The sequence below is a fragment of the Choloepus didactylus genome, chromosome 7, assembly GCF_015220235.1.
Source record: "Choloepus didactylus isolate mChoDid1 chromosome 7, mChoDid1.pri, whole genome shotgun sequence".
NCBI lineage: Eukaryota > Metazoa > Chordata > Mammalia > Pilosa > Megalonychidae > Choloepus > Choloepus didactylus.
Genome location: NC_051313.1, coordinates 154,705,199 through 154,725,235, shown reverse-complemented (window position 1 = coordinate 154,725,235; position 20,037 = coordinate 154,705,199). Strand labels below are relative to the sequence as shown.

At 38.4% G+C, this 20,037-nt stretch overlaps 1 protein-coding gene and 1 pseudogene across 2 annotated transcripts in view; one reads left to right on the top strand and one right to left on the bottom strand.

Annotated features, from left to right (window-relative positions):
• The first annotated feature begins 456 nt into the window (after positions 1-456).
• The window catches only part of LOC119539563 (zinc finger protein 596-like), a 63,759-nt gene continuing 44,178 nt past the window's right edge, over positions 457-20,037 (top strand). For both annotated transcript variants that reach the window (XM_037843263.1, XM_037843262.1), the window contains exon 1: positions 457-588. The gene's annotated coding sequence lies outside the window, so the exon portion shown is untranslated. The remainder of the gene's footprint in view (positions 589-20,037) is intronic.
• LOC119539567 lies at positions 15,336-18,199 on the bottom strand (annotated as a pseudogene).

The window sequence follows — 20,037 nt, the reverse complement described above, 5'->3', positions numbered from 1 at the left end:
TTGGGCCCGCGCCGCTTTCAGCCTGTGGAGTGGAGTGAACCGGACAGGCCACCCTCTTGGAGCCCCAATCAGTTCACCCACACACTGCGCACATGCCTGACCGCGCAGGGAGGCGCTGCGGTGGGAAGGAGGAGGGAGGAGCCCGGCAGGCGGGGCTGCAGGGGGAACCACATTAGTGCGCGGAGAAACCCGCTGTGACGCGGCCTGAGCGTCACGCCGGGATTGGCTAGGAGGCTGGGGGTGGGGCTAAGAGGCGCGTCCCGGGCCTGACGCGGACGGAGGAGTCTGGGAACCCCGCGGGGACGCCCGCGCTCCTGCTCCGTCTGCGGGTCGTTCTTTCCCGCGGCCTTCCCTGTTGGCCGTGCCGGGGAGTCCACTTCACGCAGCCGGGTCGCTGGTATTGAGGAATCTGAGCAAAATCTCAGTGATTCGGCCAGAGGGCGAAAAGCGGGGACAGTCTCGTCCTCAAACGTCTCGGGGTTCGGTTCCCTGAGCCTGGGGCTGTCCCCACAGGGAGGACGCGGCTCGGTCTCCCGGGCCCACCCGGGAGGCGCCCGCGGCGCTGGGACACCTCCGGCCGCGTCCACAGTGAGTACGAAGCTTCCTCTTCTCGCCTGCTGTGGAGGCGGGACCGCGGCCGCGGCGCTGCTCCCAGAAGGTTTCTCTGAAATGGCGAGCCCAGACCCTTTCATTCTCTGCATTGTTCCCACGTAGTTTGTAGTTTCTCGGGTAATTCTGTAGCAAAACTTACTTAATCAGAGTTTCCGTTCATTAAGGGGTTTGCCTACTCGAAATCCTGGCATGCTGTCGGATTTTCTGTGGATTTAGGGTTGTTCCTGGAGACAATGTTGATAGAGATTCAGAGAAAGCGGAAAGGCATCTGCAATACTGAAATGAAAATGGAAAATATGGAAACCTTCCAGTCGGATAATTTGGGGACAGGCCAATCCTGGCTGAACCATATAAGAGCGGGAGGGGAAAGGGCAAGTGGTGTCCCTATGTGTGCACTTTTATTAATTTTATTAGTTAATTTTTCCTGCATTGCTAACATGGCTGAGAAAATGTTGAAAAATCTGCAAGTATGGGTATTACAACTCCCAACTTTATTTTAATTTTAAATGTTATTTACTTGCAAAACCAAAAATTATTATGCCTGGCTTTAATAGAAGCAAACTTGTCAATAAAACTTTTGGAATGTACTTAATGTAACTTGATTTTAACTGAGAACATTGCCACTTTGGACAATTTCTCATGACCCAGTGATGCTCTTAAATCATTTTTTTTTTAAGCTCAGTTTACTGAAATGTCTTTTGTTTCTCTGTGACTGACACTGTATAACAAATATATAGAGAGATGGATAGAGAGAGGTGACACTTGCTCTGCATGAGAATGTACTAAATGCTACTGAATTGTACACTTTAAAGTGGCTAATTTTGAAGCTTAAGATGAAATTTCTTGAGGACTTAAATTGTTTAGTATATTTAAGACCCAAGTCAGTGACGGCTTTTTGTAAAGCATATGTATTCATTGAAATTAAATTTTTCATGTTACAAAATCTAAATATGAAAGGACTTAGTTTAATTTTTTATTTCTTCATTTGAAAGATGAAATTAGGACATCCATAATCTCAATTTTTATATGTCTCTTTCCCATAATAATCATATTTTCATCTGATGATGAATCATGCCCAGATTCTTTACTTTTTTTGTGTGCTTTCAAATTTGAAAATATATTCATGTCTTGTTAAATTTTACAGTAATCAAATATACTTTCCAAGTTATTTTTTCTCCCTTGTAGTAAGTATAACCATCTAATAACCATTTTTATATTTTTTATTGTGAAATATGACATACATACAGAAAAGTGATAACTTTCAAAGTACAATTTAACAAGTAGTTAGCAAATTTCCAAGAATGTTATGGGTTACAGTTCCACAGTTTTTGTCATTTCTTTATTGTGAAATATAACATATATAAAGACAGGTGATAACATTCAAAATATGATTTAACAATAGCAATAGAACACATTTCAAAGCATGTTGTAGGTTATTGTTCTACCATGTCAGTTAGTTCTTTCTGGCTATTCTAGTACCCTAGAAACTAAAAAAAAAAGAAAAATTATATAAAGATTCAGTATTCGTCATCCTTGTTAAATCCTATCTTGTTTGTTGCTACCCATCTCATTTGATCACTTTCTCAATCTTCAGGGATATCTGGGCAGTGATCACCCTAACTTGTTCATATTGAAAAGGAGTGTTGGCATTATGGGGAAGGGGGATGCATCTGGTTGATGTTCTTGAAAAGGCTTTTGCCTCTGGGTTTAGGGACTTAGCTGACAGAGGAACACTCTGGAGGATGTAAGTTTCTGACGAATAAACTTGGTGAGTGAAACTTTATAGAGTCTCAGATAGGGACCTAGGTATTCTTTAGTATTTTGGGGACTACTGTTGATTAGGGCTTGGCATACTGTGGCCATTGGAATATCTAGTGGGAGCTTGCATAGGAGTAACCTCCAGCATAGACTCTTGACTCTATTTGAAATCTCTTACCCACTGAAACTTTATATTGTTACCTTTCCTTTCCCCCTTTTGGTCTAGAAGGCATTTCAATCCCTCAATGCCAGAGCCAGGCTCACTCCTGGTAGCCGTGTCCCATGTCGCCAGGGTGAGTCACCACCCCCCACCCTCTGGGAGTCATGCCCCACATGCAGGGGAAGGTTAATGAATTATTTGCAGAGTTGGACTTAGAGAGAGAAAGGACACATCTGAGCAACAAGAGGTTCTCTGCATGTGACTCCAAGGTCATTACTAGTGTATAGGAACATTACTGATTTGGGGGCATTCATCTTGTATCCCGCCACTTTGCTGAATTTGTTTATTAGCTCAAGTAGCTTTGTTATCTATTTCTCAGTATTTTCCGAATATAAGATCGTATCATTTACAAATAATGACAGTTTTATGTCTTCCTTTCTAATTTGGATGCCTTTTATTTCTTTGTCTTGCCAAATTCCTCTGGCTAGAACTTCTAGCACAATGATGAATTATAGTGCTGATAGTGGGCATCCTTGTCTCATTATTGATCTTAACGGGAAGGCTTCCAGTCTCTCATCATCGAGTACTGTGCTGGCTGTGGGTTTTTTATATATGACCTCTATCATACTGAGGAAATTTCCTTCAGTTCCTACCTTTTCAAGTGTTTTTGTCAAAAAAGGGTCCTGAATTTTGTCAAATGCTTTTCCAGCATCTATCGAGATGATCATTTGATTTTTCCCTTTTGATTTGTTAATGTGTTGTATTATACTGATTTTCTTCTGTTGAACCACCCTTGCATGCCTGAAATGAACCCCACTTGGTCATGGTGTATGATTCTTTTAATGTGCCTTTGGATTCAGTTTGCAAGTATTTTGTTGATATTTTGTGCATCTGTATTCATTTGGTATTAGAGTGATGTTAGCTTCATAAAATGAGTTAGGTTGTGTTCTTTTTTCTTCTTTTTTTGCAAGAGTTTGAGTATGAATGGTGTCTGTTCTTTTTGGAAAGTTAGGTAAAATTCCCCTGTGAAGCCATCTGGCCCTTGGCTTTTATTTGTAGGAAAAATTTTGATGAATGATTGGATCTGTTTACTTGTGATTGGTATGATGAGGTCTTCTATTTCTTCTCAGGTCAGTCTAGGTAGTTGATGTGTTCCAGGAAATTATCCATTTCTTCTAAGTTGTCTAGTTTGTTGGGGTACAATTGTTCATAGTATCCTCTTATGATTTTTTAAAGTTTATTTGGAATCGGCAGTAATGTCCCCCCCTCCTTTCTGACTTTGTTTATTTGTATTTTCTCTCTTTTATAACTTTGTCAGTCTAGCTAGGGGGTTGTCAATCCTGTTGATCTTCTCAAAGAACCAACTTTTGGTTTTATTTATTCTTTCTGTTGGCTTTTTGTTCTCCATATCATTTATTTTGGCTTTAATCCTTGTTATTTCTTTTCTTTTACCTTTAGGATTAGTTTGCTGCATTCTCTAGCTTCTTCAGTTGTTCCTTTAGTTTTGATTTTGTTTCTTTCTTTTCAATGTATGCATTTAAAGTTGTAAATTTCCCCCTCACCGCTACCTTCGCTGCATCCCACGGGTTTTCATATGTTGTGTTCTCATTTTCATTTGTCTCTAGATATTTAGCAATTTCTCTTACAATTTCTTCTTTGACCCACCGATTGTTTAGGTGTGTATTGTTTAACCTCCACATATTTGTGAATGTTCCGATTCTTTGATGGTTATTGATTTCTGGTTGCGTTCCATTATGGTCAGAGAATGTGCTTTGAATATTTTCAGTCTTTTTAAATTTATTGAGACTTGTTTTGTGCCCCAGTATATGACCTATCCTGGAGAACATTCCATGAACACAACAGAAGAATTTATCCTGGTAATTTGTGATGTAACAATCTGTATGTGTCTTAAGTCTAATTCATTTATCACATTGTTTAGGTTGTCAATTTCCTTCTTGGTCTAGTTGTTTTATCTACAGAAGAGAGTGGTTAATTAAAGTCTCCCACAATTATTGTAGAAATGTCTGTTTCTCCCTTCAGTTTTGCCAGTGTTTGTCTCATGTACTTTGGAGCTCCTTGGTTAGGTGCATAAACATTTATAGTTCTTCTTGTTAAATTGTCCCTTTTATTAAATATACTGTTCATTTTCTTTTATGACATCTTTGCATTTGAAGTCTATTTAGTCTGATATTAGTGTTACTACCCCTGCTTTCTTTTGGCTGCAGCAGACGTGGAATATTTTTTTCTGTCCTTTCACTCTCAAACTTTTTGTGTTGCTGAGTCTAAGACAAGTCTCTTGTAAACAGCTATTGATGGATCATACATTTTAATCCATTCTGCCAGTCTGTATCTTCTACTTGGGGAATTTAATCCATTCACGTTCAAAGTTATTACTTTAACTGCAGTTCTTGAACCAACCATCTTATCCTTTGGTTTTTATTTGTCAGATCTATTTTTCCTGCCTCTTTTTTTTGTGTGTGTGTGTGTGTGTGGCTTTTACAAAGGGGGTTTATTAGCTTACAATTTTACAGTTCTAAGACCATGAAAAATGTCCCAATTAAGGCATCAAGAGAAAGATACTTTTTCTGAAGAAAGGCCAGTGGCATCCAGGGTTCCTCTGTCAGAGAGCAAGGGACATGGCTGCTTTCTGCTGGTCCTTCTCTCCTGGGTTGCGTTGCTTTCAGCTCCTGTCTTCAGTGGCTCTCTCAGCTCCTCCAGAGACTTTCCTCTAACCTCTGGGTATTTCTCTCTCTGAGCTCTCTGGCTTTTTCTGTCCTTTATACTATCACAAAGGATTCCAGTAAAGGATTAAGACGTATCTTGAATGGATTGAGTCACATCTCAATTGAAACAACCTAATTAAAAGGTCCCACCCGCAATAGGTCCGCACCCACAGGGATGGATTAACCGAGTTTGGCTTTTTCTGGGGTACATAATAGCTCCAAACTAACACACTTATTAAATCTGTCAGATTGTTTCATGCTTGTCTATGTCTTATATTTTTAATTAAAATGTAACCTTCTCAGACAATAGGGAGATGATCTCCTTTTTTCACCCTAGCAACCATCACAGCCCCCTGGGGGCACCCAACCTTCGGTTCTTACTTAACAGCAGATACAAGTGTGTAAGGAGGACCAACAGTTTTTGCCTCCTTCCCCACCTGCACGTGCAACTTCAGCATATTTTGAATATCTACAGTGCGCTGGGCAACATGCATATAGCTTCCTTCTTCCTGCCTCTCCCATATCCGTGAGCCCCTTCTCCTCCTGGATTCATTTTCACCATCTGTTCAGATGCCCTGCTGTCTCTGCTCACCCCTGACCCCATATGCAGAACCTGTGGCAAGGGTTTGTGTGATGGTTGATACCATTTGGACAGTATATCCCAGGGAACAGGAATGAGGGACAGACAGAGAGAAATGGGGATGGAGGGAAGGCAAGTACAAGGATTACAAGGATGCATCCTCAAGGGGGTCACTACAGCAGCCAACGAGGCTCAAGCCCCCCTGGACTCTCTGAGGACCCTGCAGAATTCACCCCAGAATTTTCCTGCCTGAGGAAAGAAAGAGGGAGCATGTTTACAGCGGCTCCCCTCCTCTCTGGCTCAAGTTTGCCCAGGAAGCGTTACCTCCCTCACATTCTGGGGCTGCACACACCTATCCGAAGGCCAGGTGGGCTCCTCTGAGCATCTCACTCAGAACAGAAAGCAAGGGACGTGCGGTGCCACGGAAGCAGGGTGCTCTCAGGTTACTCCTGTGTGAAGCTGCAGCAGTTGCCATGAGGAGGACCAGATGCCGAGCCTGCCAGCGCCCCCCTTCATTTCCTCAGATCAACCCAGATCTTGTTTTTTCCACTGCTGTGGTCCTCAGGAAAGCCCTTGTCATTTCTCACCTGCATTTCACCAAACCTCAGAGCCAGCCAGTCTGTCTCCTGTTTCATCTTCTTCCAGACCATCCATGGCCAAAGTGTACAAATCTGATACTGTCATTCTATGTCATTCTGCTCCATAAATGTAAAGTTAGCTATTGTTATAATTATAATATATCATTATTATTATTTGATTAAAAAATCACAACACCCTATGAATTTACAGTTACTTACATAAAAGTTTTGATTAAAAGTAGCATCACAAACCAAAATAGACAAGAAACTAATCAATAAATAGGGTAGGAAAAATTGGCTATTTAAGAAAAAACAGATACCCATCTCACCCCACATACATCAAAATAAATTCCAGATTATAGAATGGTTCTGGAGGGTGGCAGAGCACCAAAATAACGGAAGACATTACAAATGATTTTCAGATTTGGCCCTGTGTAAGTTAACACTTTATTATATAAAAAAATGTAAAAACAATATTAAAAGGCAAGTCAAATGGGGATAACATTTCTTACAATTATGAAAAAGGATTAATTCTTTAAGATATGACCTCTTACAAATCAGTAATAAAAAAACAAAACCACCAATCCCCCAATTGAAAAATTACAAACAAAATTCTAGCTAATACATCTATGAAAAATGTTCTATCTCATTCATCATTTTGAAAATTACAATTTAAAGCAATAAAGCACCTTCAACCTATCAAATTGGCAGAGATTTCAGAAAGTTGATCCACCATCACTCAAGAAGGAGGGTCTGATCTGTAGCATGTCCTGATTTATATGGTGTAAATACTCCCCCACAGCCAATTTTCAAGCTACTAAGGGGACATCAGCAATAGGGATATTATAAGAAATGTGCAGGTGGTTCTTTCAAACTGGGACAAGCCTGCTTCAGCACATCTCTGATTTATACTCAGTGCTGTTGAGGGTGCATCCACGTTTTCCTGGTACAAGCATTCTAGGACAGTGGTCCATGTTGTGCACTGATCAATTCCAGAGGTGCTTTTCATTAAAGTATAAGTGAATAATGATTCCACCTGATTTCTGAAAGGCACAACCTGTGTGCTTATATGAGGCAACCCTGAAGGAATGTCTAGAAAGCAAATTGATAATATTTACCAAAAATCATAAATATTTTCTGACTTTTGATCCTTAGAAAAGGACACTGGTCAAAGATCTATCTAAAAGCAAGTTCATTGTGCTATTTATGATAATGAAAATTTGGAAACAATCAAAATGTGTGATAAAAATGATTAAATTTTAGCATATTCATATGAAGAGATAGTATACAATAATCAAAAAGCATTTAAGCATAGTAACTGATCTGTGAGTGTTAGTTTTAAATAAACAGAAAATAAAGCTGTATATGCATATATAAAACAATCCTAATTTTGCATAGAAAAAGTACTGGAGGGATATAGTCTAAAATTAGTTATCCCTGAATGAGGATCATTCCATATCAGGACATAAACAGCTTCCTTATTCTCTTTTTACAATTACGTAATATTCCTTCATAGCAAGGTCACATAATTTATTTAACTGTTCCTCTATTGATGGGCACTTATGTTGTTTCCAGTCTCTTACTATTACAAGCAATGCTGCAATTAATGTCCTTATCTGTATATCATTTGTGTAAGCATAAATTCCTCAGAAATTGAATTTGCTGAATCAAAAGGCATGTAATTTTGTAATTCTGATAGATGTCGCCAAATTGTCTTTTTTTTTCATTTTTTTAATATTCATTTTATTGAGATATATTCACATACCACACAGTCATACAAAACAAATCGTACATTCGATTGTTCACAGTACCATTACATAGTTGTACATTCATCACCAAAATCAATCCCCGACACCCTTATTACCACACACACAAAAATAACCAGAATAATAACTAAAGTGAAAAATAGCAACTAAAGTAAAAAAGAACACTGGGTGCCCTTGTCTGTTTGTTTGTTTGTTTGTTTCCTTCCCCTACCTTTCCATTCATCCATCCACAAACTAGACAAAGGGGAGTGTGATCCCCATGGCCCCCCCAATCCCACTGTCCCCCCTCATAAGCCACATTTTTATACAATTGTCTTCAAGATTCATGGGTTCTGGGTTGTAGTTTGATAGTTTCAGGTATCCACCACCAGCTACCCCAATTCATTAGAACCTAAAAAGGGTTGTCTAAATTGTGCGTAAGAGTGCCCACCAGAGTGACCTCTCGGCTCCTTTTGGTATCTCTCTGCCACTGAAACTTATTTCATTTCCTTTCACATCCCCCTTTTGGTCAAGAAGATGTTCCCCATCCCACGATGCCGGGTCTACATTCCTCCCCGGGACTCGTATTCCACGTTGCCAGGGAGATTCACTCCCCTGGGTGTCTGATCCCACGTAGCGGGGAGGGCAGTGATTTCACCTTTCAAGTTGGCTTAGCTAGAGAGAGAGGGCCACATCTGAGCAACAAAGAGGCACTCGGGAGGAGGCTCTTAGGCACAATTATAGGGAGGCCTAGCTTCTCCTTTGCAGCAGCAGTCTTCCCAAGGGCAAATCCCATGGTAGAGGGCTCAGTCCATCAAACCACCAGTCCCCTATGTCTGTGGGCATGTTAGCAACCATCGAGGTAGGGCAGGCCAATATCCCTGCATTCTCCACCAGCTCCTTGAGGCTCTGCATATTTTTTCCTTGTTTTTTTTAAAACTTTTTTTTTCCTAAATCAACTGTATGAAAACTAAAAAAATTAAAAAAAAATTTTTTAAAACATACAATAAAAGAACATTTCAAAGAGACCATAACAAGGGAGTAAGAAAAAGACAACTAACCTAAGATAACTGCTTTACTTCCAACATGTTCCTACTCTACCCCAAGAAAGTAACCTAATATAGCAACATTTCTGTGAGCTTGTTCCTACTATACCCATCAGAAATTAACAGACCATAGTCATTCCTGGGCATTCCCAGAACATTAAGTTTGCCCATGATAGCTTATCTGTTCTTCTTGGATTATTGTTCCCCCTTCCTTAATTGCTCTCTATCACTAGTTCCCCTACATTCTACATTATAAACCATTTCTTTTACATTTTTCAAAGTTCACATTAGTGGTAGCATATAATATTTGTCTTTTTGTGCCTGGCTTATTTCGCTCAGCATTATGTCTTCAAGGTTCATCCATGTTGTCATATGTTTCACGACATCGTTCTTCTTACTGCCGTGTGGTATTCCATCATGTGTATATACCATACTTTCTTTATCCACTCATCTGTTAAAGGACATTTGGGTTGTTTCCATCTTTTGGCAATTCTGAATAATGCTGCTATGAACATTGGCATGCAGATATCTGTTCATGTCACTGCTTTCCGACCTTCTGGGTGTATACCAAGAAGTGCAATAGCTGGATCAAAGGGTAACTCTATATCTAGTTTTCTAAGGAACTGCCAGACTGACTTCCAGAGTGGCTGAACCATTATACAGTCCCACCAACAATGAATAAGAGTTCCAATTTCTCCACATCCCCTCCAGCATTTGTAGTTTCCTGTTTGTTTAATGGCAGCCATTCTAATTGGTGTGACATGGTATCTCATTGTGGTCTTAATTTGCATCTCTCTAATAGCTAGTGAAGCTGAACATTTTTTCATGTGTTTCTTGGCCATTTGTATTTCCTCTTCAGAGAACTGTCTTTTCATATCTTTTGCCCATTTTATTATGGGCCTGTCTGTACTATCATCATTGAGTTGTAGGATTTCTTTCTATATGCAAGATATCAGTCTTTTGTCAGATACATGGTTTCTGAAAATTTTTTCCCATTGAGTTGGCTGCCTCTTTACCTTTTTGAGAAATTCCTTTGAGGTACAGAAACTTCTAAGCTTGAGGAGTTCCCATTTATCTATTTTTTCTTTTGTTGCTTGTGCTTTGGGTGTAAAGTCTAGGAAGTGGCCGCCTAACACAAGGTCTTGAAGATGTTTTCCTACATTATCTTCTAGGAGTTTTATGGTACTTTCTTTTACATTGCGATCTTTGGTCCATTTTGAGTTAATTTTTGTGTAGGGTGTGAGGTAGGGGTTGTCTTTCATTCTTTTGGATATGGATATCCAACTCTCCCAGCCCCATTTGTTGAAAAGACCATTATGACCCAGTTCAGTGACTTTGGGGGCCTTATCAAAGATCAGTCGGCCATAGATCTGGGGGTCTATCTCCGAATTCTCAATTCAATTCCATTGATCTATATGTTTATCTTTGTGCCAGTACCATGCTGTTTTGACAACTGTGGCTCTTGCCTCTCTCTTTTTTCCTTGTAAGTTACCCTTACTAATACTCTTCAGTTCTGTGCCCTTCTCCAGACTTCTCTCTCCTTTCTTTTTTTCTCAGCTGGTAGAACTCCCTTTAGTATTTCTTGCAGTGCAGGTCTGTTGTTAACAAATTCTCTCAGCATTTGTTTGTCTTTGAAAATTTTAAACTCTTCCTCACTTTTGAAGGAGAGCTTTGCTGGACAAAGAATTCTTGGCTGGCAGTTTTTCTTTTTCAGATTCTTAAATATGTCATACCACTGTCTTCTCACCTGCGTGATTCCCACTGAGTAGTCAGAAACTTATGTGGTTTCCCTTGTATATGGTGAATTGCTTCTCTCTTGCTGCTTTCAGAACTTTCTCCTGCTCATCAGCATTTGACAATCTGACTAATGTGTGTCTCGGGGTGGGTCTGTTTTTGTTTATTCTATTTGGAGTTCATTGGGCTTCTTTGATTTGCATATTTATGCCATTTCTAAGGGTGGGAAGGTTTCCACACTATATCCTTAAATACTCTTCCTACCCCTTTTCTCTTCTCCTTCTGGGACACCAGTGATTCTCATATTTGTGTGCCTCATGTCATCTTTCATTTCCCTGAGATTCATTTCAAATTTTTTTATTTTTTTCACCATTTGTTTTTTTGTGTGTTTGCATTCTCTGTCCTCTGATTTGCTTATTCTTTCTTCTGCCTCTTCATATCTGCTATTGTGTGTCGCTAGTATATTTTTAATTTGATCTTTGTTACTTTTATTTCCATAAGATCTGCTGTTTTTTTATTTACTCCTTCTAATTCTTCTTTATGTTCTTCTAGAGTCTTCTGGCTGTTCTTTATGTCTTTAACCAGACTACTGAAGTTGTTTTTGGAGATTTGTATGTACTTGTTTGTTTAATTGCTCCAAGTTCTGTGTCTCCTCCGGCTTTTTAATTTGGTCATTTGACTTGTCCATATCTTCTTGGGTCTTCATGTGCTTTGTGATTTTCTACTGACTTTGGGAAATTTGCTTATCTTGATAATGTTATTTTGGGATCTGCAGGATTATTTGAACATTTATTTATTTATTTTTTTTGACTGAGCCACAGCTTGCTAGAGTGCACTTTCCTTGGCTTCCCAGCAGATGGCATTCTTGAACCACCTCCTACCCTTAAGCCAGCTTTCCCCCAATTGCACAAATTAACCTTGTCATTTTACTTTAAATTATCTCTTCCAAACCAAACTTAAACTGCACTGGCAAATGATTGAGTTTTTTATTTGCTAGTATAAGCCCACTCCTTGGTACAGGCCTCGTTGAAAATGATCATCACTCCCCTCAAGAATGTTGTATAAAAGACAAAATAGAATGAATCTTAATTTTTAAAAAAAGGCAGAATAAAAAGCAAAGGTAACATAATAATACGAGTTACATAAGAGTAATGAAATATAACACATGATTACCTAAAAGATCTACCATTTTAAAAATACACACTACAACTTTACTTTTTTTTCAGAGCAGAGAATTTTTAATAGTATTAAAGAAGACAAGGTATGTTTCTAAGAACTTATCCACTTCATCTAAGTTATCTAATCTGTCGTCTTATAATGTTTATTATAGTATTCTCTAATGATCCTCTTTATTTCTGTAAGCTTGTTAGTAATGTCACAACTTTTGTATTGATTTTAGTAAACTGAGTCTTTTCTCTTTTATTCTTAGTCTAGCTATAGGTGTTTCAATTTTGTTGATCTTTTCAAAGAACCAACCTTTAGTTTTGTTGACTCTATTGCTTTTCTGTTCTCTATTTCATTCTTCTTCACTCTAATGTTTAAGATTTCCTTCCTTCTGTTAGTTTTGTGTTTAGTTTGGTTTTTTTTTTTTTCATTTCCTTAAGGTATAAAATTAAGTTATGGATTTGGGACAGTTCTTTTTTAATGTAGGTGCTTATGGCTATAAATTTCTTTATAAATTTCTCTATAGGCAATGTTTTCATTGTGTCTGTGGTTTGCTCGTTTTTCTAATTTTTTTTTTTACTATTTTATAATTTGCCTTTTATTTGCTCGTCTAACAAGGTAGTCTAAATATCTTTCATTTGTAATGACAGCAGGCTATTTTTAATTTTACTGGTTTATTCCATAATATTTGACTATGTTTATTGACTTGTATTTAGATTCTTCACAGATCCTTGATATTATAAATAATGGTGTGATAAACATTCTTGCTCCTACTTTTGTCCTGTTAATACATTTTGAATATAATTATTTAAAGTGACTTTCCTCCTGCCTTTCTTACTTACAGTTCCTCATTTAGTTTAGGTGGACTTATCATTTTTTTATATATTGTGTATTCATTTCTGTTTACCTCAAAGTGTTTTTTAATTTTCTTTTATGATTTCTTCTGTAGCGCATTGGTTGTTTGAGAGTGTGTGGTTTAGTTTCCACACACTTGTGAATTTCCTCCTTCATTATTGATTTCTAGTTTCATTCCATTTGGGCAAAGAAGATACTTATGATTTCAGTGTTTTTACAAATGTTGTGAAGTTACATATTGTCTAGGGAATGTTTCATATGTACTTGACAGTATTTGAGGGTTCTGTAGGTACTTGAGGATTATGCTGGGTCTAGTTGTTTTATAATTCTGTTAAAGTTCTCAATATCCATATTGACCTGTCTAGTTTCTCTCCCCATTTATGAAACTGGTTAATTAATGTCTTCAATTATTATTGTAGAACTATTTCTCTATTCAACACAATCAGTTTTTTTCCTCCATATATTTTGGTGTTCTGTGTTCTGTGCATATACATTTATAGTTATTATATCTTCTTGATGGATTGACCTTCTTATAGATATGTATGCTAGTTTGAATCTGTTATGTCCCCCAGAGAAGCCATGTTTTTTAATGCAATCTGGTGGGAGCAGACGTATTAGTCTTTTGGTTAGGTTGTTTCCATGGAGATGTGACCCACCCACTGAGGTAAGATTTTTTGTTTAGATCATTTCCGTGAAGGTGTGACCCTGCCCATTCAGGGTGGGTCTTAATTAGATCACTGGAGTCCTTTAATTCTTTAAATCACAGAGAGAAGGAACTCAGAGAAGCTGAGAGAGACATTTTAGAGAGAATCTAAGATATGTAATCAAGAGTTTTCACCCCAGGAGAAGCTAAGAGCTGACACAGACCCAGACACTTGGAGATGCTAAACTAAGAGATGAAGCCCATAGTTTGCCCCGGAGAAGCTAAGAGAGGACCCCCAGATGCTTAGATGCACAAGAACTGAAGAAGCTAAGAGAGACAGAACCTCAGAGACATTTGGGAGAAAGCCATTTTGAAACCAGACTCGGGGAGCAAAGGACCCGCAGATGCCAGGCACTTGCCTTCCCAGCTGACAGAGGTGTTCCAGATGCCTTCAGTGAAGGTATCCTCTTGTTGATGCCTTAGTTTGGGCACTTTTATAGCCTTAGAACTGTAAATTTGTAACCTAATAAATCCCATGTATAAAAGTCAATCCATTTCTGGTATTTTGCATAATGGCAACTTTAGCAAACTGGAACAATATATCATGCACTTCTTTGTCTCTTTTAACAGTATCTAACTTAATTTTGTCTGATATTGCTGTAGTGAGCCCAGCTCTCTTTTGGTTACTAGTTGTATGCACTATTGTAACATCATTTCTTGTTCTTTCACTTTCAACCTATTTGTGCCTTTGTATCTAAAGTGGGTCTCCACAGACAATATATGGTTGTATCATCAATGAACCCATTATGTCACTTTGTGCTAATTAGAGTTTAATCCATTTTCATTTAAAGTAATTACTTGTAAAGAAGAGCTGACATCTTCCATTTTGCCAGTTGTTTCTATATGTATTTTGGGTTACTTAATTTCTCCATTACTACCTTCATTTGTGTTAAATTGATTTTTTTATACTGTACCATTTTAATTCCTCTCTCATTTCCTTTCATTTCTTCCAAATTTTTATTTTGAAATAATTTCAAGCTTACAAGACAATTGCAAAAATAATATTCTTATGGAGAACTCCAGCGTACACCCCTCCTATCATACCCAGATAGAACAATTTTAACATTTTCCCACATGAGCTGTATCATTCTATATATTCACTTATCTGTCATTTTCTAAATATTTGAAAGTAGGTTGTATACATCATGCTACTCAAGCAATATTTCCTACAAACAAGGACATTCACTTATGTAACCACCTTAAGTATAGTTATGAAGTTCAAGAAATTTAATTTTGATGTAAAGCTTACAGTCTATATTCTAATTTTTCCATATGTCCCACTAATCTGTTTTTTTTTCCTTAAATGGAAATTTGAAAAACTAACTTTATTTTTGTATAAATATCATGGTGCTCTATTGTTCAAAGCATTCCTTTAAAAATAAGTTATAATGTTTCCATGTTACTCTTTTATTAAATATGTAATTATTTACTAAAGACTAATGTCATTGGTTAATATAAGGTAAAAATAATAAAATCTCCTCACATATTCTTGAATACAAGTGATTGCCATATTTTGTGAAAACATGTATTTACATTTTTACTTTATTTAATAGACAATTCCATATTTTTTCTTTAAAATCTAGAAATGTCTTAATCCCTAACATTATGAAAACTAAACATATCAAGAAACAAAACCCCACAAAAGCACATTAATTTTATCATACGACATAAATTAACTCATTGAGTAAAACTCTTCTTTATGAACACTTTTGGAAAGCTAGCATTCAGTTCTAGCACAGCTCTGTTACCAATATATGAACAGAAGGACACATCAAGTAAGGAAGGAGCTTTACCAGATTCCAGAGTTTTCTTAAAGATGCAGGACTTACCATTCTTATTCCTAATATGTCCAGTTGCCGTAATCTGGTACAATTGCATGCCAGTTCTTCAATGTCTGTCTCACACATAGACCTGTTAGCTGTAAGAAAGGGTTTCTGCACATTTGGAAGCTGGCATGCAAGTATGGTGAAGCATCCAGTGCTGCTGTGCAGAGTGGGGCACCAGCCAAGGACGAGCTGCTGTAGAAGCTGACACCCAGAAGCCAGTTCTGCTATCTCATTCTCAGTAATATTCTTACCTCTCCACAGATCCAGGGTCTGGAGTTTTTTATACTTGGCTCCTATCATGCTAGCTATCACATCATAGTTTTCAATCATTATACCACTACTCAAACTGAGTGCTGAAGCTCTGCACAGAAGTTCAAAATGCTGAGCAGTGCTGTTTGCTCTACTTTTGTTCAATAGAACTAGTCGTTTAAGGCCATGTAATTTGGCAGTGTGGTTGACAGCTTGAAGTGGTAGTTTATCACAGGATGAGATTTGAGTCCTGTAGATCTGGAAACATTTCAGATATAACCTCCAGGCAAGTTTCATTAAGGAAGTGACTGCAAAATATTTCAAGGCATACTAGCTCAGATTCACAAATCTTGAGGAATCTGCTAAATCCTGCAACAGAGATGAAGCCTCTATTGCCAGTCAAAGATAAATTAAGCTGCTGAACAAGAGTACAGCAGCCTGTAGAAATTTCAGAGAAGTGTCATTTAGTTTTGCCTAGTATGGTTGCAGATTGAGGTGGATGTATTGTAGAGGATAACAGCAATGCTGGTTCAGTAGTTTGGAAGTCTGTGCTAATCTACACAGGTCTGGAAGTGTAAGATGATTCAGAATTAGTTGAATGAGTTCAAATAAGGTATCCATTTTGATAAATGAAGATTTATCAAAATATCCATTATTTGGCCCTTCTCTGAGGGTAGCATTGGTAAACTTTTTGTTAAGATTATCCATTAGACAATCATTTTATTCACAGTCATCTTCTTCTAGATCTTCTATGTCAATAAGTGAAGTCTTGAGAGAAAGCAGTGGCTTGTCCTTCATACCATATAGCACAATGCATCTTACTTCAGCTGATGGACTTGTGGAATAAGGGTTTACAGAATAAGCCAGAATTCTAATGACTGCTCCAGGGCGATAGGTTTCCAGAACATGAACAGCTGTAGGATACACCTTGTGCTGGTTTGTATATTTACGTCCCCCAGAAAAAGCCATATTCTTTAATGTATTCTTGTGGGGACAGATGTATTAGTGTGGACTGGGTTGGAATCTATTGGTTCAGTGTCCATGAAGATATGACCCACCCAACTTTAGGTGATAACTCTGCTTGGATAATTTCCATGGAGGCATGGCCCCGCCCATTCATCATGAGCCTTGTTTAGTTTACTGGAGCGCTATTTAAGCTCAGACAGAAGGAACTCATAGCAAGCTGGGGCTGAGACAGATATTTTGAAGACGGCTTTTGGAAGTTGATTTAGACATTTTGGAGAACGCAATTTTGAAACACAACTTGGGAGCAAGCAGACACCAGCCACGTGCCTTCCCAGCTAACAGGTTTTCCAGATAACAATGGCCTTTCTCCAGTGAAGTTATCCTTTGTTGATGGACACTTTGTGGCCTGAAGTCTGTAACTGTGTAACCAAATAAACCCCCTTTATAAAAGCCAATCCATTTCTGGTGTTCTACATTCTGGCAGCATGTATTAGTTAGGGCTCTCCTTGGAAACAGAATCAATGAGAGATGTCTCTTATTATCAAGTTGTAAAAGTGACTCACGCAACTGCGGGAGCACACGAGTCCAAATTCTGCAGAGCCGTCAACAAGCTGTCAACTCCAAGGAAGACGTCCGATGAACTCCTCGGGAAATGAACCGACAACTTTGACGAACTCCTCAGGAAACGAACCGGCAACTTTGACGAACTCCTCAGGAAACGAACCGACAACTTTGACGAACTCTTCAGGAAACGAACTGGCAACTTTGACGAGCTCCCCAGGAAAAGCTTCACTGAGCAGCTGAAGAAGAAGTGAAGGTTTCTCTAACCGTCCGGCTTATAAGCCTCCAACTGATCACCTGGACCAAATCCAGCCAATTGCACTCTCTCACTGTGGAAGCACGCCCCTTGATGAGTCATCAGTCAGCTGCAGTCAACTGACTGATGATCCGACAAACCAGCCCGTTGGTTTATTAACCAGCCTCAAACAGCCTCACAGCAATCGTCAGGCCAGTGCCCGCTTGACCAGACAGCTAGGCCACCTAGCCAAGTTGACACATGAACCCAACCATCACACAGCATTAGCTAACTAGAACACACCTGTTGTTCAAAAGTAAGTTCTACATAGTCCTGGCTCTGAAAAATTAGGCGGCATCCTCTTGAATGGCAAGGAAGCACTAGGGTACTGATCCCACCATGTTCCATATGTTCAAAACACAGCTGCCTGGATAAAATCCCCAGAACTTGGGGAAACATTTGGTACACCTGCCAGATTCCACATGGTGTAGGACATATTCTCACTGGCATAATAGGAACTGAAATCCACTGCTTCTTTGGCATGCTGGACCACCTCTGCACTGAGAGAGGAAGTTCACCTGTTTGATTCTATAGTTCTATGGCTGTTCATCATTTTCTCCTCTTGTAGCTGTCCTGGCTTGGCGCCAAAGTTATATATAATAAAATATAGTCCAAACCGTTAACCTGCGAAAGACTGGTGGCATCTAGATGTGAATTATGAAGCTTCAGAAGGTCAGGTGTCCTGCATAAGATGTATGAACTCTTTAAAGGATTTTCCCAAACAAAATAGCCACAGGATACACAGAGGAAATGTAGAAGTTGGAACTCATCCACATGGCCTGAAATTTGCATGGTGATTTCAGGTACAAATGCTGAAATGTGACATTTTTTTTACCCAGCAGGGTCTGGGAGAGGCGCCAACCATGAGCTTCGCCACTGACCAGGTGATGTGCCACATTGCGGGGGCAGTCCTCAGACTCCTGTGCTGCGTTGTGAGGGCCCCACTAATGTATTTTTGAGTCTTTTCTCCTCCATTGTTAGATCCCATCTAGGAACATGTATTGCATGATCTTTAGATGCCCCCTTTTAAAAAAAAAATTGTGAAAACATGTATATACTATAAACTTTCTCATCCAACCACACCCAAGCATACAATTCAGTGGAATTAATCATATTCACAATGTTCTGGTACTCTCACCACCATCCATTACCCAAATTTCCCTATCACCCAAAACAGAAACCATACATACATTATGTGTTATCCACCCATTGCCCTACACCTCCACCCCTGGCAACCTATACTCTTTGAATTTGCATATTTTAGCTATTTTATATAAATGGAATCATGTCTTAACTTATTTCTTTGTGCCTGACTTACTTTATTCAGCATGATGCTTTCATCAGTGTAGTGTCATATATTAGAACTTCATTCCTTCTTAAGGCTTTGTAATATTCCATTGTGTGTGTGTGTGTATATATATAGGGAGATATACATGGAGATATGTATATCTATATACAATATATCCATTCACCTATTGATGGACATTTAGATTGCTTCCATCATTTGATCATTGAGTTCATAATGCTACTGTGAACATTCATGTACAAATATCTGTCTGAGTCCCTGCTTTTAATTCTTTGGGGTATATATCTAGAAGTAGGATTGCCAGGAGATATGGTAGTTCTATGTTTAACTTTTTGAGAAACTGCTGTTTTCTTTAGCAGCTCCACCATTTTACATTCCCACCAACAATGTATGAGTGCTCCTATTTCTCAGCATCCTTCCCAGTACTTGTTATTTCCATTTTTAAATAGGTATGTTTGTCAGTGTGAAGTCATATCTCATTGTGGTTCTGATTTAATTTCCCTAATGGCTAAGAAAGTTGAACATTTTTCATGTGCCTGTTTGCCATATGTATATCTTCTTTGGAGAAATGTGTATTCAAGTCATTTGTCCACTTTATAACTGGGTTGTTTGACTTTTTGTTGCAGGGTTCTAGTTTTTATTTGTTTTCTGGATATTAACCCTTTTCAGATATGTGGTTTTCAAATATTTTCTCTCATTCTGTAGATTGTCTTTCAGTCTTTTCTCTCTCTTCATGATGACCTTTAATATACAAAAGTTTTTAGGATTGATGAAGTCCAGTTAATATGTATGTTTTTCTTTTGTTGCTCAGACTTTTGGTGTCATCTTATAATCCAATACCAAATCTGTCATCTTGGTATTTTTTGATTAATTATAAGAGTTTTATGGTTTTATCTCTTCAGTTTAGGTCATTGATCTATGCTGAATTAATTTTTATATATGGTGTAGGTAAGGGTCCACTTCATCTTTTGCATGTGGATATGCAGTTTTCTCAGCATTGTTTTTTGAAGAGACTGTTTTTTTTCCATTGAGTGAATTGGCTCCTTTGTCAAAATTCAGTTGACCATAGCTGTGTGGGTTTACTTCTGTGCTCTCAATTCTGTTCTATTTTGTATATGTTTGCCCTTATGCCAGCACAACATTTTGATTCTGTAGCTTTGTAATAAGTTTAAAAAT